The 27634-nt window shown below is 38.2% G+C and overlaps 2 protein-coding genes across 9 annotated transcripts in view; one reads left to right on the top strand and one right to left on the bottom strand.

The window, feature by feature from the left end:
* Positions 1 to 27634, top strand: part of IMMP2L (inner mitochondrial membrane peptidase subunit 2) — an 835235-nt gene that overhangs the window by 426486 nt on the left and 381115 nt on the right. The gene's annotated exons all lie outside the window — the stretch shown is intronic.
* Positions 1 to 27634, bottom strand: part of LRRN3 (leucine rich repeat neuronal 3) — a 49723-nt gene that overhangs the window by 13715 nt on the left and 8374 nt on the right. The window lies entirely within an intron of this gene.

The raw sequence follows: 27634 nt of genomic DNA, 5'->3' as shown, positions 1-27634 counted from the left end.
ATTATCCACAAGGCCTTGCTTAGTTTTATTCAATCCATATTCACACAAAACTCCCATTTCAACAGTCCTGAATAAGGTCTGAATAAAAACTGAGCAAAATCTTTTGGATTTGTCCCTAATAGAAATGGATAAATTTTAAACTTGCAATTTTGAAAGTAGTAATAAGAAATACAAAGAGAAACCGAAGGGCTAGGAGAATTTATCCAGATCCCATGAACAATGTGTATGGCATTTGCTAAATTTCTTAAGAACACACTCATTCAAGTAGTGCTGCTTCATCAACATTTAATTTAAATGAAAAATTACACAGTTCTATTAAGTAGGAATTTTCGTGTGATAGCTTTTCGTTTATGAGCTAGTGAAGATCTTTTATGTTATAAAGAATGCTTAATGCAAGTGAATAGAGTAATCAGTAACTGTTCCTTTAGTGTGTATACAATATTTTCTCATCTAATTCAGTACAGACATATAAGAATCCAAAACAGAGGCGTCCATGATGTCTGCTGCTATTTGCCTAAACCTCTAAGTATTGTTTATAATTTTAATACTATCTTTATTTACTTAGGAATCTAACTTGAATCTGTTCCAAATCTTTATGGGCAGGTTTGTTATCCTTTTTGGAAGTCCTTTACCACTGGTTGAAATCCACCCAGACTCCTTCATTATACTGATGTCTGTTGTTTTTTTAAACAAATACGTTCAGTACTCTTTGAAAGTGTGTGACCCTTTTCAGACTAATTATCTGTCCTGTGAGCAATGATTGGTATGCCTTAATTAGCTTTGTTTCACTTTCTGTCATTGATTCACAAGGGGGCGTTACCATTGTTTGAGCTGGGAAAGACGTTCAGGGAATGGATAAACTGAAAGTCGTTTCTCATCACTGAAGCAACAGACAGCTAAGAACCAAGTCAGAGTGGACAGAAAGGAAAAGAAGCATGTCAGGCTTTGGCAATCTTTCTTTTCCACTTCAGCAGTTAGAGAGACAGTGATAAAAAGTAAAAATGCAGCAGTTACACTGTAATATGCCCTGCTGGCAATAAGGCAAACATTTCAATTCACAAGGACCAATTTTGAGGTGGCAAGCATTTTCAAAGCACAGCTGTTTATACACAGCTACCTTTCAGATATGTCCTGAGAGGGGCATTTCTCAATTCCTGCCATTACAAACATTTTCAGCTGTTTCACTGGACAACAATTCTGAACATGTCACTAAACCAGAAACAAGGGAAGGGAAGATATTATACCTTGCTTTATTATAATTATAGCACTATGTAAAGGTTCATTTTTCTAATGAAAAGTGGAAAAGTTATGCATGTCTGAGTTGAGATAGATGGAATTTTGCACATGTTCAATTGCTGAGAATATGTGCTTCTTCCTCATTTTTCCTTTTGAACGCACAATACACACTTTCTTTAGGTATATTTCTTGTTGTTAATATTATAAGAAAAATTAAGATTAGAGAAGTATTGTTAACAGGAAGCAACCTTTTTATTTACAACTAAAATCCCTATTTATTTGATGCATTTGAAGAATTATGTTTGGTGCGAGATTGTGATTTTAACAGACAAAGTGGAACAGGGATTTTTGTGATGAGCTATGAGCAGCGCTAAGGTAAGTGATGCAGTTTCAGGGTAAACCAGCAAAAGACATTTTATTCAAACAGATATTTTATAATAGGCCTCGTCCTGGGATAAGGGATGGATTTCACCTGCTCAGTCCCTTGTGCTTCAGCTGCTTAAAGTCCAGTTACTTTGGCTTTGTGAAAAAGGTGAAGTGGATTTCAACCTGACTACATTGGCTTGCTTTCTTTCCTTCTCCAAGGTTGGACATGGGAATAGTTTATTTAGAATCCTGCTTCTTTTTATGGCCATGATCCTAACAGTTGAGCAGAAAGGGACTGTTATATGTTCTCACTTGAAAACCATGGGTCAAGATTTTCAGAAGTGACCATTAATTCTAGGTATCTCAATTTTGAGATGTCCAATTTGAAATTCCTTAGAGGTGCCTGCTTTTCAGAGGCTGAGTGCTCAACACTTTTTGTAAATTAGGCTTCTTTCAGGTATCCTTAGTTGGACACCCCGAAATTGAGACACCCAAAATCATTAGTCATGTTTGACAATTTTAGCTCTGGTTATTGTTTATTGTTGTTTTTTTTTAAAAAGTTGGTAAATTTCAGGTTCTGTCTTCAAATGGTTCATTTGTGAAACTAGAATTTGCAGTGCTTGGCATTTACTTACGTTGTGGGGTGCAAAGAAGACAGCAAAACCCTTTGTATTCAGCAGATTGATATATACTAGAAGCAATTTACAGTGGCTAAATTGTTACTTCAGCATGTATGTTTAATCTTACTTTGTTACCCTCTTACTTCATCCTCTTTCTTTCTGTTTCCTTCCCTGGTCTAGATTTTGCCTAAGGGAAAGCCAAAGGCTTAAAATGTTTTATATGCGAATAAGACAGGATAAAGAAAAGGAGTGCTTGTGGCACCTTAGAGACTAACCAATTTATTTGAGCATAAGCTTTCGTGAGCTACAGCTCACTTCATCGGATGCATACTGTGGAAAGTATAGAAGATCTTTTTATACACACAAAGCATGAAAAAATGGGTGTTTACCACTACAAAAGGTTTTCTCTCCCCCAACCCCACTCTCCTGCTGGTAATAGCTTATCTAAAGTGATCACTCTCCTTACAATGTGTATGATAATCAAGGTGGGCCATTTCCAGCACAAATCCAGGGTTTAACAAGAACGTCTGGGGGGGGGTAGGAAAAAACAAGGGGAAATAGGTTACCTTGCATAATGACTTAGCCACTCCCAGTCTTTATTCAAGCCTAAGTTAATTGTATCCAATTTGCAAATGAATTCCAATTCAACAGTCACTCGCTGGAGTCTGGTTTTGAAGTTTTTTTGTTGTAATATCGCAACTTTCATGTCTGTAATCGTGTGACCAGAGAGATTGAAGTGTTCTCCGACTGGTTTATGAATGTTATAATTCTTGACATCTGATTTGTGTCCATTTATTCTTTTACGTAGAGACTGTCCAGTTTGACCAATGTACATGGCAGAGGGGCATTGCTGGCACATGATGGCATATATCACATTGGTGGATGTGCAGGTGAACGAGCCTCTGATAGTGTGGCTGATGTTATTAGGCCCTGTGATGGTGTCCCCTGAACAGATATGTGGGCACAGTTGGCAACGGGCTTTGTTGCAAGGATAGGTTCCTGGGTTAGTGGTTCTGTTGTGTGGTATGTGGTTGCTGGTGAGTATTTGCTTCAGGTTGGGGGGCTGTCTGTAGGCAAGGACTGGCCTGTCTCCCAAGATTTGTGAGAGTGTTGGGTCATCCTTCAGGATAGGTTGTAGATCCTTAATAATGCGTTGGAGGGGTTTTAGTTGGGGGCTGAAGGTGACGGCTAGTGGCGTTCTGTTATTTTCTTTGTAGTAGGTGTACTTCTGGGAACTCTTCTGGCTCTATCAATCTGTTTCTTCACTTCCGCAGGTGGGTACTGTAGTTGTAAGAATGCTTGATAGAGATCTTGTAGGTGTTTGTCTCTGTCTGAGGGGTTGGAGCAAATGCGGTTGTATCGCAGAGCTTGGCTGTAGACAATGGATCGTGTGGTGTGGTCAGGGTGAAAGCTGGAGGCATGTAGGTAGGAATAGTGGTCAGTAGGTTTCCGGTATAGGGTTGTGTTTATGTGACCATCGTTTAATTTTCTTTTTGCGAATACAGACTAACACGGCTGTTACTCTAAGACAGGATAAACTCTCTCATTTTAAAACAATCAGAGGAATTCTTGCATCATAAAAAATACTTTATACCTGTGGGCATCTCATGCACTTGAGATTTTCTTTAATCTAAAAATAAAGATAATTTCTGGAAAACAGATGTGAAGGAATTTACAGTTTTAAAGAGGCCTACAGTTTCTTTTCTGTTAGTTGGATCCGATTCACGAATGCGTTGACCTTCACTTTGTGCTGGAGTAAATCAATTTATATCTATGGACAGGCATAGAACTAGAATAAGGCAGTGGTATATCAGGAACCTATATCAGAAATTATCACTATTCACTTAGGACTTCTTGTAGTATTTTGAAAAGTATTATAGTAAATAAGATGTATAGCATTGGAAAATAAAGTAACTCAAGTAGTAGAAATAACATGATATATTGGTATCCTCTATTAGGAATGCAGCAGAGTGAGATGCAGTGTACATGAACGTTTATATTCTCAGAGAATTGATTGCATGTGTTCTGTTGGAAGAACATTCCAAAAGACTTGGATAGCAGTTGATAAAGGACCATTCTTAAGTAGTTGAGGAGCTTTAATATGGCACCTCTACCCCACTTATTTTGAAGTAGGTTGCCAGTGGCTGGTAAAAGCTGGACCAGATAAGTGGCAGTTAGCTATGTGGACACTTGCCTGTAGGAAGCAGGTAGGGTAAGGTGTTCTGCTAGGCACAGTATTTGATTTTACCATAGCAAACTACTACAGTAGCAAGCTACTATGTGAGTTCATTGTCAGGAGGATCCTGGATTAGTTTTTCCAACATTTCAGATTTCCTCTATGTAGATGTCTGTTTTATATGCTTTTTAGATTTAATTGGACATTTTCTATCCATTGAGCATTTCTGACAATTTGTCTGAGTGGTTAGCAAATAAGGGGGGGAAGGGGAATAGTTCCTTAAAGGATATTTTCTAGAGGGAAATCTTAATTTCAACACTACAAAACCACCTCCTTTACTGAATTTTGATCAGCTACATTTCTTTAATAATCCCAGTGTAAAGTGTACAAAACAATCTGGCAGGTGAGGTATTTAAATGAGGAGATAAAATGTAAAATGATAGGAACATGTTAAAAAGTATAGGCTTTAATTAAATTAGAAATAAATTGTGGACAAGATATGCAATTTTCTCATTTATGCTCATTCTCCGCATTTACTTGCAGTCTGTAGTGATTAGACTCTGTTTAGTGAATTGCATCTATTTGGACTAATTATAAAGGAAACTTTAGAATGAATCTGAAATGTGATTAGCTTATGTGATTCCTGATTTAAATATCATATGATGAATGCATGATACTATTATGTATAATTTTTGTCAGTAATGCATTACCTATATTGATTCCCAAAGGATTTTCATTTCTTACAATAAAAATGTTAGTATTTTGTCATATATACATTTATCTAAGCAAGAAAGTGAGGCATGTATAGTGTTGTATAAAAAAACGTATTTTCTCAGAAGTTCAAAGAAAAATAGTCAGAATGTTCAAAAAATACTTTGGAAGGAGAATTTTTCCAAATACTTATAACTTTGGTTTTCTTCTCTAAGTATGTTATGTTAACAATGCTGTGCTGTATGAACATTTCACCACCTAACTGACTTCTCTATGTAGCCAGTAAAGGCTACAGAACAATTATGCCAAATATAGTACCACTGTGGAGTGTGTGGATCTGTTATTGGACCAATTTCTGTTGGTGAAAGAAACAAGCTTTTGAGCTTACACAGAGCTCTTCTTCAGGTCTGGGACTACCATGGCTACAACTACACTGCAAACAACTGTGGATTTAGACAATTATAGTTTATTTTAATTTAGGTGCATCCATAGAGGCTCAACCTTCCTTTGCCAGTCATTATGTCGGTATTGGAAAGCATTTACTGGCAGTTACCAAGGCAAGTAATAGGCAGGGAAACAGTCAAGTTCTCGGTGTGCGTGATTGTAGCCAGTTACCAGATTCTTCAAGCAGATGCCAGCCCTAAAGATAAGAGAGCCACTTTGGGCATGATTATATAAAGGCACCAAATCCATACAGGAGAAATGAAGTGCTTATGGCTGTTAAAATAGTCCAGTCAGTTTCAAACAGTGGCTGACAAAAAGTATATTTGATGTTTTCCTTTTTATGGCTTCTAAAACATGAATGATAAACATGCACCTAACATCTAGAATTGGATGCCCTCAGGTGGCTGCATTATAGATAGAGGAAAAAAAGTCATTTAATTTGGTTATTTGATTTGTGTTTATCACATTACATTTCCCCCTAAATATATTCACTTCTGAATTTTGATTGATCACTCAGCCAAACACAGATCCTTAGGCACTCTAACAAAGTAGCCATCATAGCAAAATTTGACTTTATTTTGGTTATTGCTTCACTTATACATTTTTTCAAAGACTAGGGTTTAGGTTTAAAAGATGGGTAAAGATGTATTTATTATTTGACTGTTTGTGTCATGTTCATTTAATTTATTTTATATTGTCAGTGTTTTTAATGTCTGGAATGGCTTTCAGGCCCAAATGTTTAGTTATTTTCCCTTGCAATAATGGATGTAGTGCCAGTTTGAGTCAATTTTAGAGAGAGGCATATGATGTTAAATATCTTTTTCTTTAAAGAGAGAAATCATCTCCAGTGCATATTGTATTGCTTTAAATCGGAAAACCCTTAAAGACCAACAAAGGCATTGTGACTATAATTTGTATCAACAGAATCAACACCCCTTAATGTTTTGTCTCAACATTCTACACAGTTTAAGGAATGTAAATTGAAGTTCTTCGTAAATTGTATCTTTAGGCATAATGATAAGTGGAAATGTCCACCAAATAGCACTGTTAAATTCATTTTGATGTGTTAAAAAATAGTGGATGAAAAATAATGTTTTATATGACATGTATTTTTCCCTGTAATTTAGGTTCAATTTCTTTTACTTTATAATTTGGGGTTATTAATTTTATCCTGAGCCACAGGGGCAAACAGGTTTACAATGGACAGTTAAACACAAATAGGTATTTTTAACTTTGCTTTAGGCATTGTGAAGAAGTGGATTGATGAAAAGACAGTTATGGGATGCTAAAATTGACAAGTGACCATTTGTAAAGCAGAAATTACTCATTATAATATTCTTTGCTAAGAATGGGAAAAGTAAGTTCTGGTCTCTGCAGTGTTTTACTGTGTTTTACTGTGTTTTACAGTGTTGGAGTGATTTATTCATGCTCATAAATTACCAGCTGGTAGAGATACTGTCATTTCTAATTCCAGAAAGAGTTTTGATTTGTATTTATTTTTAATTATAGTTTTTGCTCAGCTGAGCACTTAATTAATAATAATACATGTTCAAGTTGATTTTGTACATGATTAGCAAAACAAATGATGTTTCCAAATCTGAAGTTATTGTCATTTCATGCCTATATGAATATATTCAAACTCTTCATCAGCTCTAATCCACAATGTAGGATTATTATGGTTCCTTTCGTATTGTCCCAGGAACAGATACATTAGAATGCAAATCCTTTCTATTTTTTTTAAAAAAAGAGCAAAAGGGAAGGATAAATATACTATATCGCTCATATAACTAAATCCAATATCACATTTCTAGATTTGGTATTGAACTTGAATTAATCATACACTTCCAGAAACATTGACTGAATCTCCTTAAAGTCTTCTTGCTTTCCTTTTAAACTAAAGGTAATTTGAGTCCAAGTTTGCTAACTCACTTAACCCATTTTACCTCTCTGTGATGTTCGGACTTACAGCCAATTTCCTTTTTTTTTTAGTATAATCCTTTTAGTACTTGCTCTTAAAAGGATTTTTTTCTGTGCTTTGTTTAAATTGACAGGATCACTCAAATCCCTTAATATTAGATGATTTGGCTCACTAGCAATGTCACTGGCCAGGATCACTGTAATTTAATTTGTTCCCTGAAAGGCCGAGGACATATCCATATCATAAATTTGTATTTGATTCTCACCTGTTCCAGCATTTATCATTTTTACTCAGTCTTTCTGCATTTTGGACACAATGTCTGAGCATGATCTGTAGTATAAATTCTAATGTTGGGTCTAATGTGCATGTTCTTGCATAGTTTTGTACAGTATTTTACTGTTAATAAGTTTACCGTGACCTGTTGTGTTATCAGTTTGTCTGTTCAAGATTTAGGGAAGGTTCTCCAAATTTGTGCACATAAGTGCACTTACACATTGGTGTCATCTTAATATATGATGCAAATATCTAGGCACACAAATAAGCTTTTTGTGCATGAGCATAGCCAGCTGGGTATTGCATGCCCATGCATATATTAGGCGTGCACAAACGTATGTGTGTAGGTGCATGTACCTAACTTTGAAAATATGGCCCTTATTACAAATCAATAGGAAGGAAGTACACTAAGAATTCTGAGTTTGGTGTTATATGAAAATACCTCACATGTTTAGTAGTGGGAGTGGGGATGTTAAAGTGAACAATCTTGTTATTTGTTGTGGGTGAAGTGAGAGAGATTAGCCATTCAGATTATTCTTTCTGTTTGTGCTTGTAAAGGTGAAGCCAGATAGTGGATCTAGATAGAATGTTGGGACACCAGTAATGACTATTTATTCATGTCAAAGGACCACTTCTTATAGAACTGTCAAGGAGGATGGATTATTTCAAAGCATTGTATTGAGCCTTCATTTCTCCATTTTTATTTTTTGTTTCCACATAATTGGTCAAATTCTCCTGCCCATCAGTGGAACAATTTGTCTGAGTAAACTGAGCTAGGTTTGACGTTAGGTATGAGTGATCTTGTTCAGCTATTTATGATTGATCTTATTCAGCCATTTTCTCTGACTTTCTTCTTGTTTCAAGTTACTATGTCTTTCAGAGATTTAGCTACTGTAAATTCACTGGGAAGAAATTATTCAACAAAATTAGCTCTTTTTCAGTTTGCAAACTATTTGTAACCATGTTATGATTTTTACTCATATTTGCATTTGTGCAAATGGTTTATGCAAACATACTTCAGCCAATATATTGTTCCCAAGCTGTCTGATTCAACTCTGTGATTTATTTATTTACAATTCATTTTTCATGATATGTACTATTGGTAGGGCTGCAGATTTGTCTCAGCATTTTTTATCAAAAATTTCGGACCAGTTATGGTAAATTTAGTAAAAGTCATGGAATTTAGAGCAAAAATAGTGTGTAAAGTCATGGGGTACCATTTAAAGTGCAGGGGCTACATGGTGCATGTCAAGTCCAGCCCATGAGGGGAGGGCGGTCGGAGGCCCTGAGGGACTGGGATTTGCAGAGTGGAGCCTGGTCCACACTTACTCCACAGCAGCAACTCCTGTCACTCAGGATTGGTCAGGTTCTGCGCTCCAGCCCATTCCTCTTGCCATAGTGTGCAGGTGGGGCCTGCTCCTGGGCAATGCCTCACCGTATCCCCCCACCTTCTTGGCCCTGGCACCACTGGATTGCCTGCCCTGAGCTGGTCTGTGGTGGCAAAAGTGGTTGGGCCATGTCCCCTGTGGGCCTACTGGCTAGGCAGCCTGTGAAATCCTGGGCATGAAGAAAAATCCCATACAGACAGAAAAATCCCAATATCCATGACATTTTTACTACCATGACAATCCTGCAGCCCTAAACTTAGTCCCCAGAACCATGTGGTATTGTTTCTGTTACCTAAGTGATTGTCTAAAACTTCACTAACAAGAGGAGAATGAATAAGGAATACTGATGTTTTGCATGTTGACTACCTGGATAGTTTTAAGAACAGCCATTCCACAAATATTCCTGAGAATGAAAACCATTAATATTTGTGAAAAGTGAAAATAAAAGGTCACAGACAGAACTGAACTCGGCAAATATTTGAAATTTCCACTCTTCCCTTCCCTCAGCTTACAGAGAATAGCAATATGTTCTTTTGTAAACCACTTTGCCATCTGTGGGTGACAAGTGCTATATGAGATCTAGGTTTTATTATTGTTGGTACAAAATATAGTGTGCCCTAATATATTATTTGTAAAGGCAGGTGAATAGAGGGCACATCTTTTGACAAACTCAAGAACTGTTCCTCTCTCTGTGTCCAAATGCTAATATTATGGAAATGATCTACACTAAAAAAGGGCTCATAAACAATTCATTACAGAAATGCTATTCCAGTTCTCTCTTAAAAATATCTATATTTAATAGATCTTGGCATGTTGTTCTTGCTCTTTGAATTCACAAGCAATCTTCTCCAGAATGTATAAGGCTGTTGTAAGGAAGAACTTGACTGGCAAATATAGTGAAAAGTCTTACAGTTCTTTTATCAGGTGCCCCAAGTATATGCTGTACCATCCTCAAGGGGGAGGCATACATAGAGGAAGTATATACTATATTGAAGGTAGCAGTAAAGGGATTGTCATCAAATTTGTATTGCTGATTAAATTGCTCACTTTTGCAGAATAAAAAATCATTGCTGTTTTGAAGGCCATAAGGAAGTTTCTGCACAGGTGTTCAGAGATGTAATGTATCTCCAAAATGGAAGAAACATTTTAGTTACACATAATAAGCTAGATGAATCCCTCCTTTGGGAGGGGATTCTGGGAGCAGGAAATTTCCACGAGCTTCCCTTCACAGAGATGTCCCACAATTTCCTTGGGGTGTTGGCATTTGCCTCTATTATTCCCTGTGGAAAAAGCAGTGGTATGGATCCCAAATCCCACATACTCCCAAGATCTTTTAAAGGCATAAGGCTCTCCACGTAGAGGCCCTCTGTCTTGTGCACCAGCTTCTGTTCTCACGCAGCCTGGCCCCAATGAGCAATGTTGTCATGGACTTTCCACCCTTTACATAAGGGAAGAGTCTCTGCACCACAACGAGGAGCCAAGCCAATGAAGTATCATAACTTTCTAGTGCACTACCTGTGAAATTTGGGGAGTGACAATGCTCAGCCCTCTTAGGCCTTCCTCTTCCTACACATCAGTCTTGGGGAGCAGGAAAATGGTGCCTCAGAGGTGGCTGATCCCGCACCTTCTCCCGCCCACACTTTCATCCAGGAAGAGGAGATCCTTTTGGAGAGATGATTCCTCTGCACATGGAGCCTAAGTGGGTTCAGTTTCTTGCAATAATGGGGAATAGCGCCTAAAATAGTAGGCCTAAGTGAATTATGAATGTTTAAAAAATAGCATTACTTGATGGAAAGCTAGGTATTAAATACAGTAGCTAGCCCAGCAATGCCAGCAAATATACAGTAATTCTCAAAGCTGAAGTTGAAGCAAGTAAACTGGTACATTTAGCTTTTCTGTTGTTAATCTCTTACCATTATATTTCTGACCTCCCTATCCTGGTATACTATATCAATTTTAACTTTGGAGATACTTTCAAAACTTGCTTTTTCTAGGAGATAATGTGGAACATAACTTAATGTACAGAGCTGCTTAAGCTTCCTAACATGTATGTTTTCATGCTGTGACAAATCAGATGAAATTTTTTCTGTGTAATGGGAAGCAGTGACAATTAACCTCTTTGACCCTCCTTCACTGCCCTTTCTGTATTGGCCTTGCTCATCAAGATTCCATTGCAATCAATGAAATGGCAGAATGTTGCTGATGCAGTACACTCAGAAGCACAGCCCGTGTGTTTGACATGGCATTCCTGGACCATTCAGCAGTAGTCAATTGGGTGAAATTCTACAGCTGAGTGACTGGGAGCATGGAAAGTATGTTAACTCATTTCTTAAAAGTGATAGGATCTTCTGCTTTTCAAACTCCCATCCTTCATGAGAGACAACATGAGATAAAGAAAGAGCGAAAGAAATATCAAGTAGAGCTTGAAAGTTATTTCAGCTGTCAGTAGAACAAGAAATGATCTACTTGACCCTTTCAGACATTATAAATCTGAAGATAGTGCTCAGGGATAAAAAGCCATGTGGGTAAGGCCTATAATGACATATCCTGGAATCTGGGCCTTCAGCATTCCAGGATACAGCTTTTCAGGGTTATTGACTTGATCAATTAAATCACGGTTAATAAATGTGATGTTAACAATATGAAAATTACTCTATCATTGATAAAGGTTAGTCTAAAATTGAATATTATCAAAGAAACACTCCAGAAATCAAACAGTTGTAGTTAAGGATTATGAACTATCTGCATTTGTAGTGTTTTTATCCAGGTGAACTGCTCCCCCAATAGGGCTTTCAGAGTATTAGCTGTGCTTCTGCCGGTGCAGAATTGTGATGGAGGCCAGCTTGTTCCCTCTTCCCTTTTTCCCATCTCCCTGAAGTGTGATAGCTAACAAGCAGCAGGTCCTTTATGGGGAAATTGGGAAGCCAGCAGCAGCTCTTTCTCACCCTTGCATAGGGTTACAGATGGCAGCTTGCCCTGCTGGTAGTGCTGGAAGTTGTCTGGTGGTGGGAGGGAATCTGTCATTTCCTTGTAGTCACCCAGTGTGTGAATGACTGTGGAGCTGATATAATGCTGGCAGGACTATGGAAAATTTGGGAACTTTCCAGTCTCATCTACACTACCTTGACATGAAATTAAACTGTCTGCTTACGGTGTTGCTTCTCTTTATCCTACCCATGACCCAATCTACTCTCGGGTGAGCAAAATATTCTTGGAGGCAGAAGGGTCTTTCTGATCCCTCAGAACTACTTTTTCATACTAGTGAGAAGCAGACACTTAGTTACTGCTGATGGGGAAAAGAACCTGAGGATTATCTGTGGTGTCACAGTGAAGAGGCAGGGCTTCACTTGGTTCCTAGGAAGATAGGGGAGAGAATTAGTAAACAATGAGATGGGGTAAAAAAAAGGGAATTTTAAATATCAAGATGGGCCTTGTCCTTACAGTGGAAATTTTAAAATGAATTCGTTTTCTATTTTGGTCCAGCTGCACTTAAATTTTCAAACTCCCACTACTTTTGTGTATTTTATCCCCTAAAGTCATAGAAGATTCTCTGCATAGTCCATCAAGTGCATTGGATCAGACTGGGGACCGGTTTGTGCTAATGTTGCCAACCCTCCAGAATTGGCCTGGAGTCTCCAGGAATTAAAGATTAATCTTTAATTAAAGATGGTCATGTGATGAAATCTCCAGGTATACATCCAACCAGTACTGGCAATTCTATTTGCGGCCCTAGTTATACAAATAACTTGCCATATGCAGTATCAGAATTCATTCATTTTATTAATATTTTTCTTCCACATTTTCTACTGTCTAGCATGTGCAAATTAAATAAAAAAATCATATCCTTTCTATTAATATTTCTGCTGCAGTCCATTTGTGTTGCAGATCTCAAACATGGAACATTTTGTGAAAAAGAAGATAAATGTCTGTGTGGCCTGTTCAGAATGCTGGATTCATAGTAAAAAAGGGTTTCAGCAGAGAATGAGCTGATAGAATGTGGTACCATCCACTTTGCACTGTAAAGCTTCTCATTGCCCATCTTAGGATGAATCCTTGCTTTGTTAGTTCTGATACTTCTTATAAAGGTCAGTGTTTAAAAAAGATCATTTTTATGTTCTGCCCTAGTTAAGAGTTCCCTGTTACATCACACAAGAGGTCATTACTAATGGTTGTTAAACAAGTTTTTTAACTAAGGTCTCAAAATATATTACTGAGTTTTTTCAGTTACATAAATCCCATGCTTACATGTAAGAAATCAAACCAGAAGATTATTTCTACATACTGATAAGGTTGCAATAAGGCTGGCTCTCCAGCTGAAAATATTGGCAGCGTTATGATCTGTGCAAGCCCTGGAAGGTTGCAAACACTGGCTTCACAGCAGGCTGAGCTATTCAAAGGATAGGCTGGTCTGCCCTAGAAACCCCTTTCTTATGAAGCTGCTGTGGAGTAACAGAGCTTGTGAAAGGTTCCTCTAGCACTTGAGTGCTGGGATCTCCCAACTCAGCTCCCGCAACACTGTCATCTGTGGTGGCATTACCTGATTAGATAATACACTATCAGGACCGAAGAACTCTTTTGATACTGTATATCATTCCCCTTCATGGGCACTGTTAAAAGGATAAATGGCATCTAGGTCCATTCTGTGAACTAGATTCAGCTAAAAGTGCCCAGATTAGCTTGTTGTTTGGCTGTCCTTGCCAAAGTGCAGCTAGGCAGTCTCCCTCATTTAGGAATACTTAAGCTACAGCTACACTATGAGTTAGGGGTGTGATTTCTCCCCCCTCCCCCCATGTACTTATACTTGTGCTAGCTCTCATCGAGCTAGCACAAGTATAAATAGCAGTGTAGCCACCGTAGCACTAGTGAAGGCATGGCTTAGCTATGCTGAGTACATACCCACTTTGGCTGTGTTGCTGTTTATACTCATAGAATCATAGAATATAAGGGTTGGAAGGGACCCCAGAAGGTCATCTAGTCCAACCCCCTGCTCAAAGCAGGACCAATTCCCAGTTAAATCATCTCATGCTAGCTTGATGAGAGCTAAAGCAAGTATATGTACACGAGCAGGGAAATCACACTCCTAGCTTGTAGTGGAGGTGTAGCTTCTTCTGGATGAGGGGCAGTGGGTTTGCTTCTCCTGTATTCCCTTTCTTAACCTTCCTGGATGTATTCTTTGAAAAGAGACCTTAGACAGGGAGAACTTAATTCCTTCAGGCACTGCTTGAAGCTTTCCTCTTGGTTGTCAGCCAGGCAGGAAAGACATTGATCCTGTGTCAAAGCAGCAGGCATGCCTGTGAGTATGCTCATTGGCGTCTCCCAGTGCTGGCCCCAAGAACTTGAGTACCAAGTGCATAATCAGACTCCGGAATTGTGAAGGAGAGGTGTGGCATTATGCATGTGAGGAGCAGGGATGTTTCTCCTCTCTGAATACAGCTAGGGAACACACAGAGCCCCAGAACCTCACTGACCCATCAGTCTTGCAGTTGTTTTTTGGCCTTGATGGATCCAATGTATAAACATTGATGATGTATAAACGTAATCCTTTTAATCCAATTACAGTAAGAATGTGTGCACATTCTAATGAAAAATCTCTCTTTCTCTAACACAGCTTAATCAACAAACTAACTGCTTTTTTCAGACTGTTATTAAGGTTTGACATTACTAACATTAATTAGTTTGGTAATTAGTTTAGGCACATAGATTTGCAACAGCCCCATTGCTAGCTTACCACCATTGCACCAATCATACTTTCAGTAGAAAATTCACTGTCAAGGTATTTTTCATAATTACTTTTAATTGTGTTATCTCTCTTTTTAATAATAACTTGGAAGCATGAAGCTGAAAATGGTTTCATTAAAAAAAATCCTTTTACTCCACTGGTACCTCATACTGGTTTGTTTTTGTAAGGTTGCTCATAAGTGCTGGGCTTCTGGCCTCCTTTGTCAGAGAAAGAGTATTTCAGGATCAGATGGATTTTGCAAATAGCTACATTAAAAAAAGTAGGTAATTATTTGGCTCTATCAACCTTGAGAACATCCTTTCACAATAATAATTATTATAATACGTCTATATTAAATATGGGTTGTTGTGCACAAAATCACTACCTTTGGATTTCAGTGACTTCTATCTGCTGTGATGGAGCTAAGAGGGACACTGACTCTTATAGTAATGTCATAGCTGTCTCGTAAAATAAACTTTGTCAGCAAAATTAAAAATAAAATTTGGGGAGACTGGATGGCTCAGGCAATATGTAAAGAGGATTCAGATGGAGTCCTTTAGGGCACTTGACTCCAGACAAGGTTAAGAGTGATGTAATTTTATTCCAACTTTTGAAATTTTACTGAACAATTTACTAGCCAGATGCCAAGACAGAAGATCTGTCCTCCCCCTGCCCCGCCAGCAGCACTTCATGTTCCTGGGTGGGGTGTCCATATTCTTTGTCCATTGTCAGCTGCAGGGTTAAGAAGAGTTAGTCACTCTTCTCCCCAACCCAACTCCTGTGAGTTTTTTGTTTGTTTTAAAATTTGGTCTGCTGTGATAGTGGATGATGCACGCATCTCAGTTGCTGCTTGGCTTTCTAGAAAAGCAGCAGTGTTATAAGAGATGAGTATGAGTGTATTTCATTATTGTTGACTATAGAATTGTGAGCACTGCAGCATAAAACAGATGAAATATTGGTAAATTAAACTTTGTTGCTCCAAAACACTATAGGCAGCAGCAACTAAAAACAGGAACTAATTTCTTTCTGGATTATGTGAGTGATTAATAGCAATTATTCATTTGATTTTTTTTATGTTCATAATTTACTATGTAAGCTGTGTAACAATAATTTCTATTTGAGTTATTATCTAAATGAAGGACCCATTCTTCATAAACTACTTCTCATACAAAACAAATTTTGTTTAGTAACAAAATAACTTTCTTTCTTGATTTAACACTTTCAGCTACAGCCCCAAAATTCACTTTATTTAACCATTTGTGTGAACAAAACTTTGATCGTACAAACAATTGTGAAATGCAAATAAGAAGGTAAAAGCTGCTGAATTTCACTGTGATTCAGGAGAATCTTAAAAATGTTTGCAAATACTTTGTCCCAACTATTCACCCAGCTCTGAGCTCCTGCCCTACACCAGTGAATCTAGAAACATTTGGAAATTATTCCTAGAATTTTGTCATGAAATAAACCATAACAGAATGGACAAATGCACAGTGATTCTTCTTCCTTGAGAGATGTTCTTCACACAGTCCAAAACAGTACACTAATACCAAAGGGCTCGATTGTGTGTGATCTTGTATAGCCCACAGTGAGGGTGGTGCTGAGCTTCACTTCTCCAGGTTGAGGATATGGATATAGAATGCCTTCTGGAGCCCACATGGGCACAGAAGCCAATACTACAACCCTTGATTTCTTTATGTGCAGACACATAAGGGCCAGGCACAATCTGGCCTTAAATCACTGTAGACTTGTTTTTGCTTGCTACCATTGTGAAATAAAGCCTAATTACACTAAGCACAAACATAGCAGCAGAAAGAAAATACAATGTGTAAAACTGTGGGCCATGAAGGCTCCTTGATATGGATGGAATAGGATTCCAGAGATAAATCCTTTAGAGGATTCATTTTACCTCCAAATTACTGTTCACTAGCTTTGAAATAACAAGTCTATGGCCTTGACATTTAATCAGAGCAAGAATGGCATTTATTGAATCTCATATTCAGGATTATTATTTCAGTAACTTACCAATTAATGTAATTTTTTTTCTTGAAAGCCAGAAAAATGCACAATGCTTGTTGTTTTTGTACAGACTTCCCACTCATCACCTCATATGCTAGTGATTTCTCTTGGATATACTTATTTGGTCACTTTATTTGTAAAATACAATATAACAATATTTTATCATAAGTACAAGGCATTTTTCAAATTTTGTGTGAGTAACAAAGGAAGCAAATGCTAGAGACTGGACAGCTATAACTTTACACAGTTTCAAAAGGAAATAAGATTAACTTTCTACTGAAATTTAAGGAGAGCAGATAGTCCTACTGAAGTGGCATTATATAAGGACTAGAAGAAGGAATGTGCTATAGACCTAGCACTGGCTGTGCATAGGGTTACTGTTCTTGAATGATTACATATAGATAGCTCTAGGCTATGGGTCAGATTCAGGCTTAGAAGTACCTAAAAAGCATGTGGGGAACCACAAGATGCAATCTTTATACCCTCCCACAAAATCCATATAGTTTGCACTCTGCAAGTCCTCTGGGAACCATGGAAAGTGTTAGGTCCTAATTCACTCAGTACCCCCAACCCCACTCTTCTACTGAGATTAATCATGCACCTGATTATATGTGATCTCCGTGAGAAGTTGTGTAGGGTTTTTTTGGTACTCACAGGATGGCCTGAACATGGATCTACGTTAACCATACTTTTGTAGTGTTAACACACACACAAAGTTGAAATGGGTGCATGTTTGGCTTTATATGTCTATTCTATATATGTGACTAAATTTTGAATTAGGCCTTAAAACCTCATTTAGCTGATGAGTGAAATGTTTTGCTCTAACAAGTACTGTATGTACTATTTGGTAGAAATTGCAAATGATATAGTAGTTTGACTTTGGTTTCACTGTTTTCAATGGAAACTTTGATTATATTTTACTAGGATTTATAACCATCAGTAATTGTTTTGCATCTTAATATATAGAGAAGTAGGTTGAATAAATGCATAGCATTTTAGAAATGCCATTAAGCAAATGATTCTACGTGGAATTGCTGAATTAATGAATGCTTTACCTCTCTTCTGAACAAAACACAAATTTTCCCCAATTATTTTACAATTGATTTCTCTATATTGTGGCCTAAGGGAATGCAAAAAGTCCATTTGTATGTATTTTACTATTCTGTTTCTTTAGTTTGATTAAATTAAACATCAGAAAAAATTCATTTTATTATACACTTCTGAAGGTGAATTAGTATGTTTTTCAAGAGTCTAATGACTTTTTATGGTTCTCTGTTTTCTAGACAGGCACATTCTAAGACATTGAATCTGCATTTCTTAATTATGTTTATTGCTTATTTGTCGGCAGCATGGACTTACATATTCTGCTTGTGTGGAAATAAAGGCATGCGCCTTTCACCTTTAGACTACAAGTTTGAATCCAGCAAGTGTGGTAGCCGCTGAATTCTGCCATCATCAGATGGCTATTTGTGGTCCTTATGAAATGAACTTGGTCTTAGTCCAGTTCCTGGACAGATTTCCACATCAAATAAACCATCACTACAGTTTTGTGCTAATTGGCAAATTGTCTTGAGAGAGACCAAGTGTGGAACAGGCATGGAAAAGACTATCCTCTCACTCCGAGAGGTGGGCCTACCAGGACATGGTTGAGGCACATTCGCAGAGCAGCATAAAGAAGTATGTTTGTATTCTTGCCAGGAATGCCATATGTGTTGTGGTTTTTTTTAATTCAGTCTTGGGTGTTTGTATTTTATTCAAATTCCAGGCAGTTGGCTGTGCAGGCTGCGTAGACTGTTGGTCCTTCATCAGTTGAGACTGAGCCGATCACAACACGTCTTCCAATCTTCTCTCGCTCTGGCCATCCTTCACCATGCTTGTCCATATCTCCTTCTTAGGAAATCATCCCACCTCTTTGGAGGCCGACCACATGGCCGTTTCTGTTCTCACAGACACGACTCGGATATAGCTGCCATCCATCTGTTGTCGCTGAGTCGGGCCATGTGTCCCGCCCACTGCATTTTGCTGAGCCTGCTTTCAACAACAACGTCTTGCACTCCAGACTGCTGCCTAATTATTTCACTGGGGATGTGATCGCGGAGTGAAATGCCCAAAAATGTTCGTTCCATCGCCGTGTGTGACAGACAGTTGATGTTCTTCAATCTTTGCCAGCGACCATGTTTCACTGCCATATAACATCACTGGAAGCATGGTCAAATTAAAAAGATTTGGACAAGTTGTTTTGCTGATCTTTCCTTGGAAGATGTCCTTGATGTCATTGAATGCGCACCATCCAGCTTTTTTTCTGTGTGACAGTTGGCCTTTCTGAACGTGGCGCATGTTGACTTCCTGGCCCAAATAAACGGCAGTTGGTTAAGTTTTTTAAAAGTCCTTTCTCCCCTAGGGGTTGCTATGGATAGATGCAGAACACCTGTTTCTGAACTTTGCTCCCCCATCTACATGCCTCAGCCACTAGACTCATTCCTCTGGCCCAGAGTCTCTGAGGACATAGCAGAAATCAGCAGAGGCAAGGAAAGTAGACAGAACAGCTGTATTTGCTCATCTTCTTGCCCATTAATGCTGCAGAAAATGGGGAATGGGGAAGATTCAGGGAGGACTGATTATTTTTCCCTCTTCTCATTTCAGCATGAAAGGGGCACAGACAAAAGGGATTATAGGAAGACAGGCAGTAAACATATATGGAGATGGATGGGGGAACAAGATGGGGATAGAAAAGGGATACAGTGAGGTACTAGTTTGGAAGCAGAGATGAAGAAGCCTGAAACTACTTCCTCTATGGGGAAGCTTAGAGGAGAAGCAATGCCCCTCTCCTTAAAAGAGGAGAGAAGACCTGAGGCTTCCTGTGCTGAAAGAGAGAGGGAGTGTGTGAGAAAGCCACATGCCTCCCCATCTCCCAGAAAAAGAGAAACAGGAAGATACTTCCTGAAGATACTGGAGGAGAGACTATGACTCCTGTCCTCCTTTTAAAGATGCTGAAGTCCACGTACATAAGTAGGGGAAGAGGGAGCATACGCTTCTGCCCTAGCAAACACATGCCCCGCCCCAATCTGAGGTGGCCTTGGGCAGACACATCTTATGAAAGATTTCAAAGGTTCAGATAAGTATCCTTTACTTCTAGATGTTTATCTAAACCCACAGCTTTTACATCCTGGTCCTAAAGGTTTAAAGTATATATTTAAAATATAATATATAAAGTTATTTAAAATTTACTTAAAAATCACCTGAATGGACACACAACCTTCTGGTGTCTGGGGACCTGTCAGTTCCTAGACCCCAAGGTTATTTGGAGTATTATGGAGAAATGTTTACATGTTGGCAGTTAGGCTTCCTTTCTTGTATCTCTCCTCTGGCTAAAAAGACTTCACTCTCAAATGACTAGCAGTCTGGCATCTTTCATGAGCCTGAAATTCACAAAACCAAAATATATCTTCCACAGCATGATGTAGACCCAGGTTCAACAAAATATGTCTGTGCATGGTCTCTGCATGAAGACTTTGAGAAATTAATAAAACCATTGGCCTTTCAGTAATTGGTCATGGTGGGTCAAATTTTCAAAAGCACCCAAGTCTCATTTTCAAAGTAATGTAGTCTCTTAGGAGCTTGAGTCTCACTGCAAGTCAGTGGGATTTAGGAGTACAACTGCCTATGTCACTTTTGAAAATGAAATGTAGGGGTAGATTTTCAAAGGCCTAAATAGCAGTTCGGCACCTAATTCCTTGAAAGTCAATAGCAGGCACCCAACTGCAATTTGGGCCTTTGAAAATCTGCTCCTTAAGCTCCTGAATCATGGTTTTACCAATATGACCATTTTTGGTAAATATCCCCTTTTCATTTCCGATAGGTTTGAGTGTATAGGGAAAGCTGTCAAAAGCTCTGAAGCCACTTAGGTATTTTTGAAAATTTTAACACATCAATGTCTGGTACCGATGTAACATTATAAGAGAGCAGTAACGAAAAGGGAATGCAAAAAACTATGAGATTGGACAAATACACTGTCCCTCCCCATTCAACACTCTTTATTATTTTCTCTGAGCGTCATATACATTATTAGACATAATGAAATTTTGAAACGTTTTGAAATATAAAACACTGATATAAAACTAGCCTTTCTTGAACATGCTTATCATTAAAACTCTTGGGAAATATGTGTACATGTTGTGTCACTTAATCCTCATATCTTTGCAGCATAGAGAGATTCTGATAAAAGTACATGGCAATATATTTTTTTTTTTCAGACACTGCTCTGTGTCTCACAGACAAGCTGAGTAATCTGTGGCAGTTGCTAGGGTAACCAATTTTTGTGATTCACGGAGTAAGTCTAAGAGTAAAACACATGTAAATTGACAATGAGCTACTGCTGTTCTGGAAAACAGTAATATATGTACTCTTGTTTTGTCAATTTGTTTTCTATTAAGATACCTATATAGTATATACATCTCAATATGCAAATGATTGCTCTTTCTCATATTCTGCCCTTTTTTTGCACCACCCATTCCTATGTTGCATAATTGGGGAGATCTTTTTATGCTCATTTTATCATTTTATCTTCAGGTATTTCTATGCCCTCTCTCACCTTGCTATCTAAGCCCCAATCACATGTAAAGATTATTCGTTGAATAATTTCTTTCAGGAAATAATTTTTCAGAAAAGTATTCTGTAGAACATTTCATTTGTTCGTGATTAGGGACCAAAACATTAAGGGCTCGGTTGTGCCCTTGTCCTGATCAGTAAAGGGGAGTAAAAGTCCCCTGCGCAGTTACACAGGACCTACCCAGATCGTAGGTCTGGATACAGAGATGAGATCAGGAGGTTGTGCTTCTATTATCACCTCTATGAGAGCAAAGCAGAGAGGTGCGTGGAGTAGGAGGAGCCATGTCTCCAGGTACTAATGGTGCACACAGTGCCCTTATTTTAGTAATACTGACAACAGACTTGCTTAATGTAGAAATATATAAATAATCAAATAAAATTATTGGGCAAATAATTAATGTCTCAAAATATTTAAAAAAATAGCATGAAAAGCTCCCTCTCCATTCCCTACTCCCAAAGTAGTCACTAATAGAAGAATACTTCAAGACTGTTCCCCCTAAAATTAGTGCTAAGTACAACTCATTACAGTGAAATGGAAATGAAACTTGTCTTACAGTATGGATACCATTATTGAGAATTCTGGAATTTAATGTTTGAGACTAATTTCTCCCCTGATTTACACTCCATACGGCTTCAGTGGGGTTACAAGTACTGTACTATAAATCAGATCATAATTTGAAATCCTTTGTGTAAATTAAAATCTTGTCCCTTTTTTTTTAATGTTGGGAATAAAAAGATATTGATTGGCTACATATGGATACTCTAAAACATAGCAAAAACAACAAGGAGTCCTTGTGGTACCTTAAAGACTAACAAATTTATTTGGGCATAAGCTTTCGTGGGCTAAAACCCTCTTCCTCAGATGCATGGAGTGAAAAATACAGGAAGCAGTATATATATCACAGCACATTAAAAGATGGGAGTTGCCTTTCCAAGTAGGGGTGGGGGGTCAGTGCTAACGAGGCCAATGCAATTAAGTTGGAAGTGGCCTATTCTCAACAGTTGACAAGAAGGGGTGAATATCAAGAGAGGGAAAATTACTTTTGTAGTACTAACGAGGCCAATGCAAACTTCAAAAACAGACTTCAATGAGAAACTGCAGAACTGGAATTAATTTGCAAACTGGACACCATCAAATTAGGCCTGAATAAAGACTGGAAGTGGATGGGTCACTGCAAAAAAGTAATTTTCCCTCTGGTGATACTAACACCTTCTTGTCAACTGTTGGAAGTGGGCGATGTCTACCTTGATTGTATTGGCCTCATTAGCACAACAAAAGTAATTTTCTCTCTCTTGATATTCACCCCTTCTTGTCAACTGTTGAGAATAGGCCACTTCCACCTTAATAGAATTGGCCTCGTTAGCACTGACCCCCACCACTCCACTGTGGGAGGTGGAGAAGAAGCTTACAGTGACAAGTTACCCCTCTCTAGAATGGGAAATACAAAAAATTCTCTTCTTGTGAATAAACAGGTGTCAATTTCGTCGCAAACATAGGAGCAGAAACCCAGAGCCACAGGACTCAGGTACCTAACTCCCACTTGAGGTGCCTATATCTAAACTTTAGACTTCACTGAGATCCTCAAAGCCCCACTTGGCTGCTGCCAAACCCTAGAGGTGGCTAAAACCCCTTGACAACTAAAGTTCCATTGTTAAAGTCCCAGAGGCACCCAAGTTTCTGCCTCTGGGCATGCACACTGTTGCCTCAGTCTCGGTGCCCAGTCCCTATTTCACACTTAAGCTGCAACGGGATCCTTAAGCCAGATGTAACTTGTTGAACTCCTGACTATCTTGCCTGTGAGGCCTGAGCCAGTAGGCGTGCTCAGAGCATGCTTAGACCCACACAAAATGACCAGTGGGATGAGGGGAGGAAGAGGCAGAAGTGAAACTCTTAACCTTTAGCCTTCTCATTAGTGGCTTCACCTGGGATGTCGGGGACCTGATTCAATTCCCCCTGCTGCCAGAAGAGAAGGAATTTGAACTTGAGTTTCTCTCCTCCCTGGTGAGAACCCTTTTGCAAAGCCTAAGTCCCTTTGTGTGTTTGGGCTAAATTGTCTCTGTTCTCAGATTATTCAGTGCTGCCTCTTTGAATTTGAGACCTGAATTATGTAGCAAGCCCCAAGGAGAAGGATCAGAAACATTGCTTTCACCTGTTCCAAGTATATTATGGCTCCCATCGGATTTCTGCCGTGCTGGGATACCTAATCAGTCTCTGTTGCCTGACAGCTGAATCAAATTTGCGGGATGAAACAAATGCTCTTCACTTACCTCATGGAAGGAAAGAACTTTAGCTTTGGGGTTCTGCTGTGTAGGATTTATGTACTCGATCGGAGGCATACAAGCACATACATTATAGAATTACTATAATTCCAAGGCCTTTGCTTATGAAATACTAAACTGACTTGATCTGATCCTTAATACTGGGATTCTCAGAAAATCCCCTGTTCGTTTTGGGTCATGTGGGTGCAATAAAGTATATTATCTGTCTATCAAAAACTTTGTTTTATGAGCAGTCTTTCTGCGAACAAGATTGATTTTACAGGAGTTAACATTTTCCTCAGTCATGAATATTGGTCAGTGGCATATTGCTGCTCCTGAAAGAAATACATTTCAATGCAGTGACAGGGTTGATGTCATCTATGAAATTTGGTCAGCCCTTTGAAAGTTTATGATTAGCCTCTGCAAGAGAGGTTAAAAATGGTGTCCAAGGCTTATTCTGCAGCTTGTACACTTATGATATCCTAGCTCTTATCAAGTAGTCTTATATCCTGACCAATTATAAACATTTCCCTGTCATATTTGTGTTGAATATTTATATTTTTTGTTTATATATAATATCAGTTGATTTTTTTTCTTAACTGTAATGTCGTATACCTTATTTAATATTATTGGGGTGAAATAATTACTGCGATTTTGTTATTTGGAAAAAAACAATAAAAAGCAAATTATACCAAAAATAAGATTCTTAGGGGCTGATCCAAATCCCATGGAAGTCAGTGTAAAGATTCCCATTGACTTCATTGGCCTATGGATCAGGCCCAGAGAGTGTCAGAGTAATGATGCAGAAGAGCTCTTAAAAACCAGAAACTGAAATATAAAGAACACTCCCTCAGTAACATTGTGATTTCTCCAATCAATGCAATAGTAAAAGAACTTTTATTCAGAAGCAGAGAGCCAGATCCCTGGTTAGAGGAAATTGGTACAACTTCATTGAATTCGATGGAGGATCTGGGCCAGAGCCCTAAAAGCACTTGAAAGTTTGGAAAACATATGGATAATTTTATAGTTCAACCAATAATTTTTTAAAAGTACACCCACATTTATTACAGTGCTTTGTATAACATGGCTTACTATTGAATGCTACTCATTAAGGCTAACATTTTCAAAACTGGATGTCATTATACTCCTAAATCCATAGTTATATGTCCAAATAAAAGTAATTTTCAGAAGGAGTGAGCACCAAAAATCCCACTGAAATCAGTTGAAACTTCAGATGCAAATCTCTTTTATTTAGATGCCTAAATATAAATTGGGAGCCTAAATTTAGACACCCACATCTGAAAACTTTGGCTTGTGGCAAATACATAATTTTAAGGAAATTATTGTAAAATAAAGTTATTCTATTTCTGTCAAGTTCTGCAATAAAATCATGTTTTTACTGGTGCATAATGTAAGCCTTTCTATTCTTTTTAAAGAATCTTACAACTGCTTTTAGGAGGCAATAGTAATAGGAATCCAGCTGAGAAAAGATACCTGCTATTACATATGTGTACACTATGGATTTATGTAGGTGTCCAGTTTAGACTAAACAATGAAATCAGCATGAAGTACAGAACCTAATGCTGTCTCGGAATAGTAATAATAGACATGATATCAGCAATGCACAAAGATCAAGGATAAGCAATCTGATGTTACTCTGATCACCCCTGCAAATATCCTGTAAAAATATACCCTAGAGTTTGCGTATATCTTCAATATAATCTACTATACAGTGTTCTTGTCACATTTACTAAGCATCTGAGCTCACTTCAGTCACCTTTACTCATGCTAGGTAGTGTCTTACTTGTGGCACAATGTAAGTAAAAGTAGCAGAATCAGGTCTTATGAGAATTGTTTCTTTATAGAGTTTGGGCCTGATTCTCAGGTTACTAGAATCAGTTTTACACCAGTGTAACTCCAGTGGAATTATGGCTGACTTACACAAGAGTGAATGATGCAGAATTAAGTCCTTTGTGTAGTATTTGTTTCAGTATTGTAATAACATTTTTGAAAGACCAAGGAGAAGGGGTTTGTGATCTGATACATGAAGAGCTGAAGGGGTTTGAGTGCTACTGCGATCCCTCTTCCTCTTCCCAAAGGACATTAACCGTTACCAGAGAGGAGAATTCAGGCTGATGGGGAGATGAGTGGGCTTGGTTCAGGCCAGGTTTGCCAAAAGATTCAGAGTAAACCTGAGTGTAGAGTAAGTAGAGGCAAAGTTTCATTGCAGGCTTTTCGCATAACCCTGCTTTCAGTATGCAGGGGAATCAAGTTTATAACTCTCATTACTACGAACGGAAGTATAAGGGTAAATCCTTTGTATATTTTCTATAACTACATTTCAAAATACTTCTGGAGCAGAAAACTTTGTCTCATATTAGGCACCTGGCCACACAAATGTGACGTAAAAGTTGGTTCTTCTTTCAAAAACTGAAATATCCATGAGTGCCCCTCCCCACCTCACCCAGATATTCTGTTGGCTGTGGAAATAATGAAGTGCTTCACTGAAATATGTTTAACTACAGTGCATTGAAATATGCAATATAAAATTAACGAAAAGTGCTCCTTTAGTGTAATGCTAAAGTGTGAAAGCTGTACTGATAGTGATGTTACAGTACTGGACTCATATATGCTCATTTTTGAAATTTGTGTTTCATTCCTCATGAATTATTTTTTCAAGGCTAGACACATATTAAATATTGAGGAGGTTTGGTCTTCCTCATTGAGAATGTAATACTTTCGTAACAGTCAGATGTTCTATTGGCTGGCTTCCTGCACAACTGTTTCCCTCACACATGTGAAGTAAAATGCACAACAGGCAACCCAAATTAATCAAACTCCAATTAACCAAAAACTGATTAACTGAAGGCTGGTTATGCTCCCAGGATCTCTCAGAGCACAGCATCTGAAAAACCAGATGGTGGACTCTTCTCTGGATTCTGGAGATGGAGATCCCGAAGGCAGGCCTTTTAAAGCTGGCTGACTTGACACCCCCCCTCCCTTCATCTGAAATCCTGTTTATCTGAAGGCTTTGGATGTCCTCTAGACCTACGAAGAAATAGGATTGCACTAAAATATGTGAAATGACTAGGATTTTTCCAAACAATGAAAAAAAAGACCTCTTTGAGTTATTCTTTTGTGTCTGCTACCTTCCTGTATGAGTTCAAATGAAGCAGCATGATGAGTTCTGCTTTCTTAGATGGAAAAATGATGAAAACACCAACAGGTGAAAAGAAAAGGCTCTTAATGCCCCACTCTTGCTTCTGTTGATATCATTCGGACTTTTGTCATTTATTACAATGGAAGTAGGATTGGGCCCAGTGGTGGCAATTCTTAGGACCATCTGTGAAAGGATTTTAAATTGCTCTGCTTGTTATAGACGTTTTAATGTTAATAGTTTCATTTTGTTGGTTTTTTAGCATAACATTCTCTTATAATTAGCTTTACACAGAACTCAGTTAAAATGTTGCTAAGGGGAAACAGAAACCAACACAATTAGTGAAAAACAAGTATGAATAAAAGAGAGCAATTTCAGTTAAGGCTTCCCACGATGTTTTTTATCCAGCTCAGTTGTACTGGGATACTTGAACATAAACCAAAATCACCCGGAGTATATGAAATTGCCCACTTTAGAGACAACATGATAGAGGGCCATTTGTGCTGTAGTATCTGTTGCTAATGAGGAAGAATTACGAACATCAACATGAGTTGTTAAGCAAAATTTCCTTGGCTTATACCCCTACTAGCACTGTTTTATTACTCCCTTTTCATTTCTTTCCATTTTGTGAGTTGTATTTAGTAATATAATGTAATTTGTATTGTAGAAAGAAAAATGTACATGTTACAGAATCTGGTAATCATATTTACGGGTGTGTTTCCAGTGGGTGGAAGCTCAGCTTC

This window comes from Caretta caretta, chromosome 1, assembly GCF_965140235.1.
Source record: "Caretta caretta isolate rCarCar2 chromosome 1, rCarCar1.hap1, whole genome shotgun sequence".
NCBI lineage: Eukaryota > Metazoa > Chordata > Testudines > Cheloniidae > Caretta > Caretta caretta.
The sequence above is the reverse complement of the archived record's forward strand: the minus strand, read 5'-3'. Positions and strand labels throughout refer to the sequence as shown.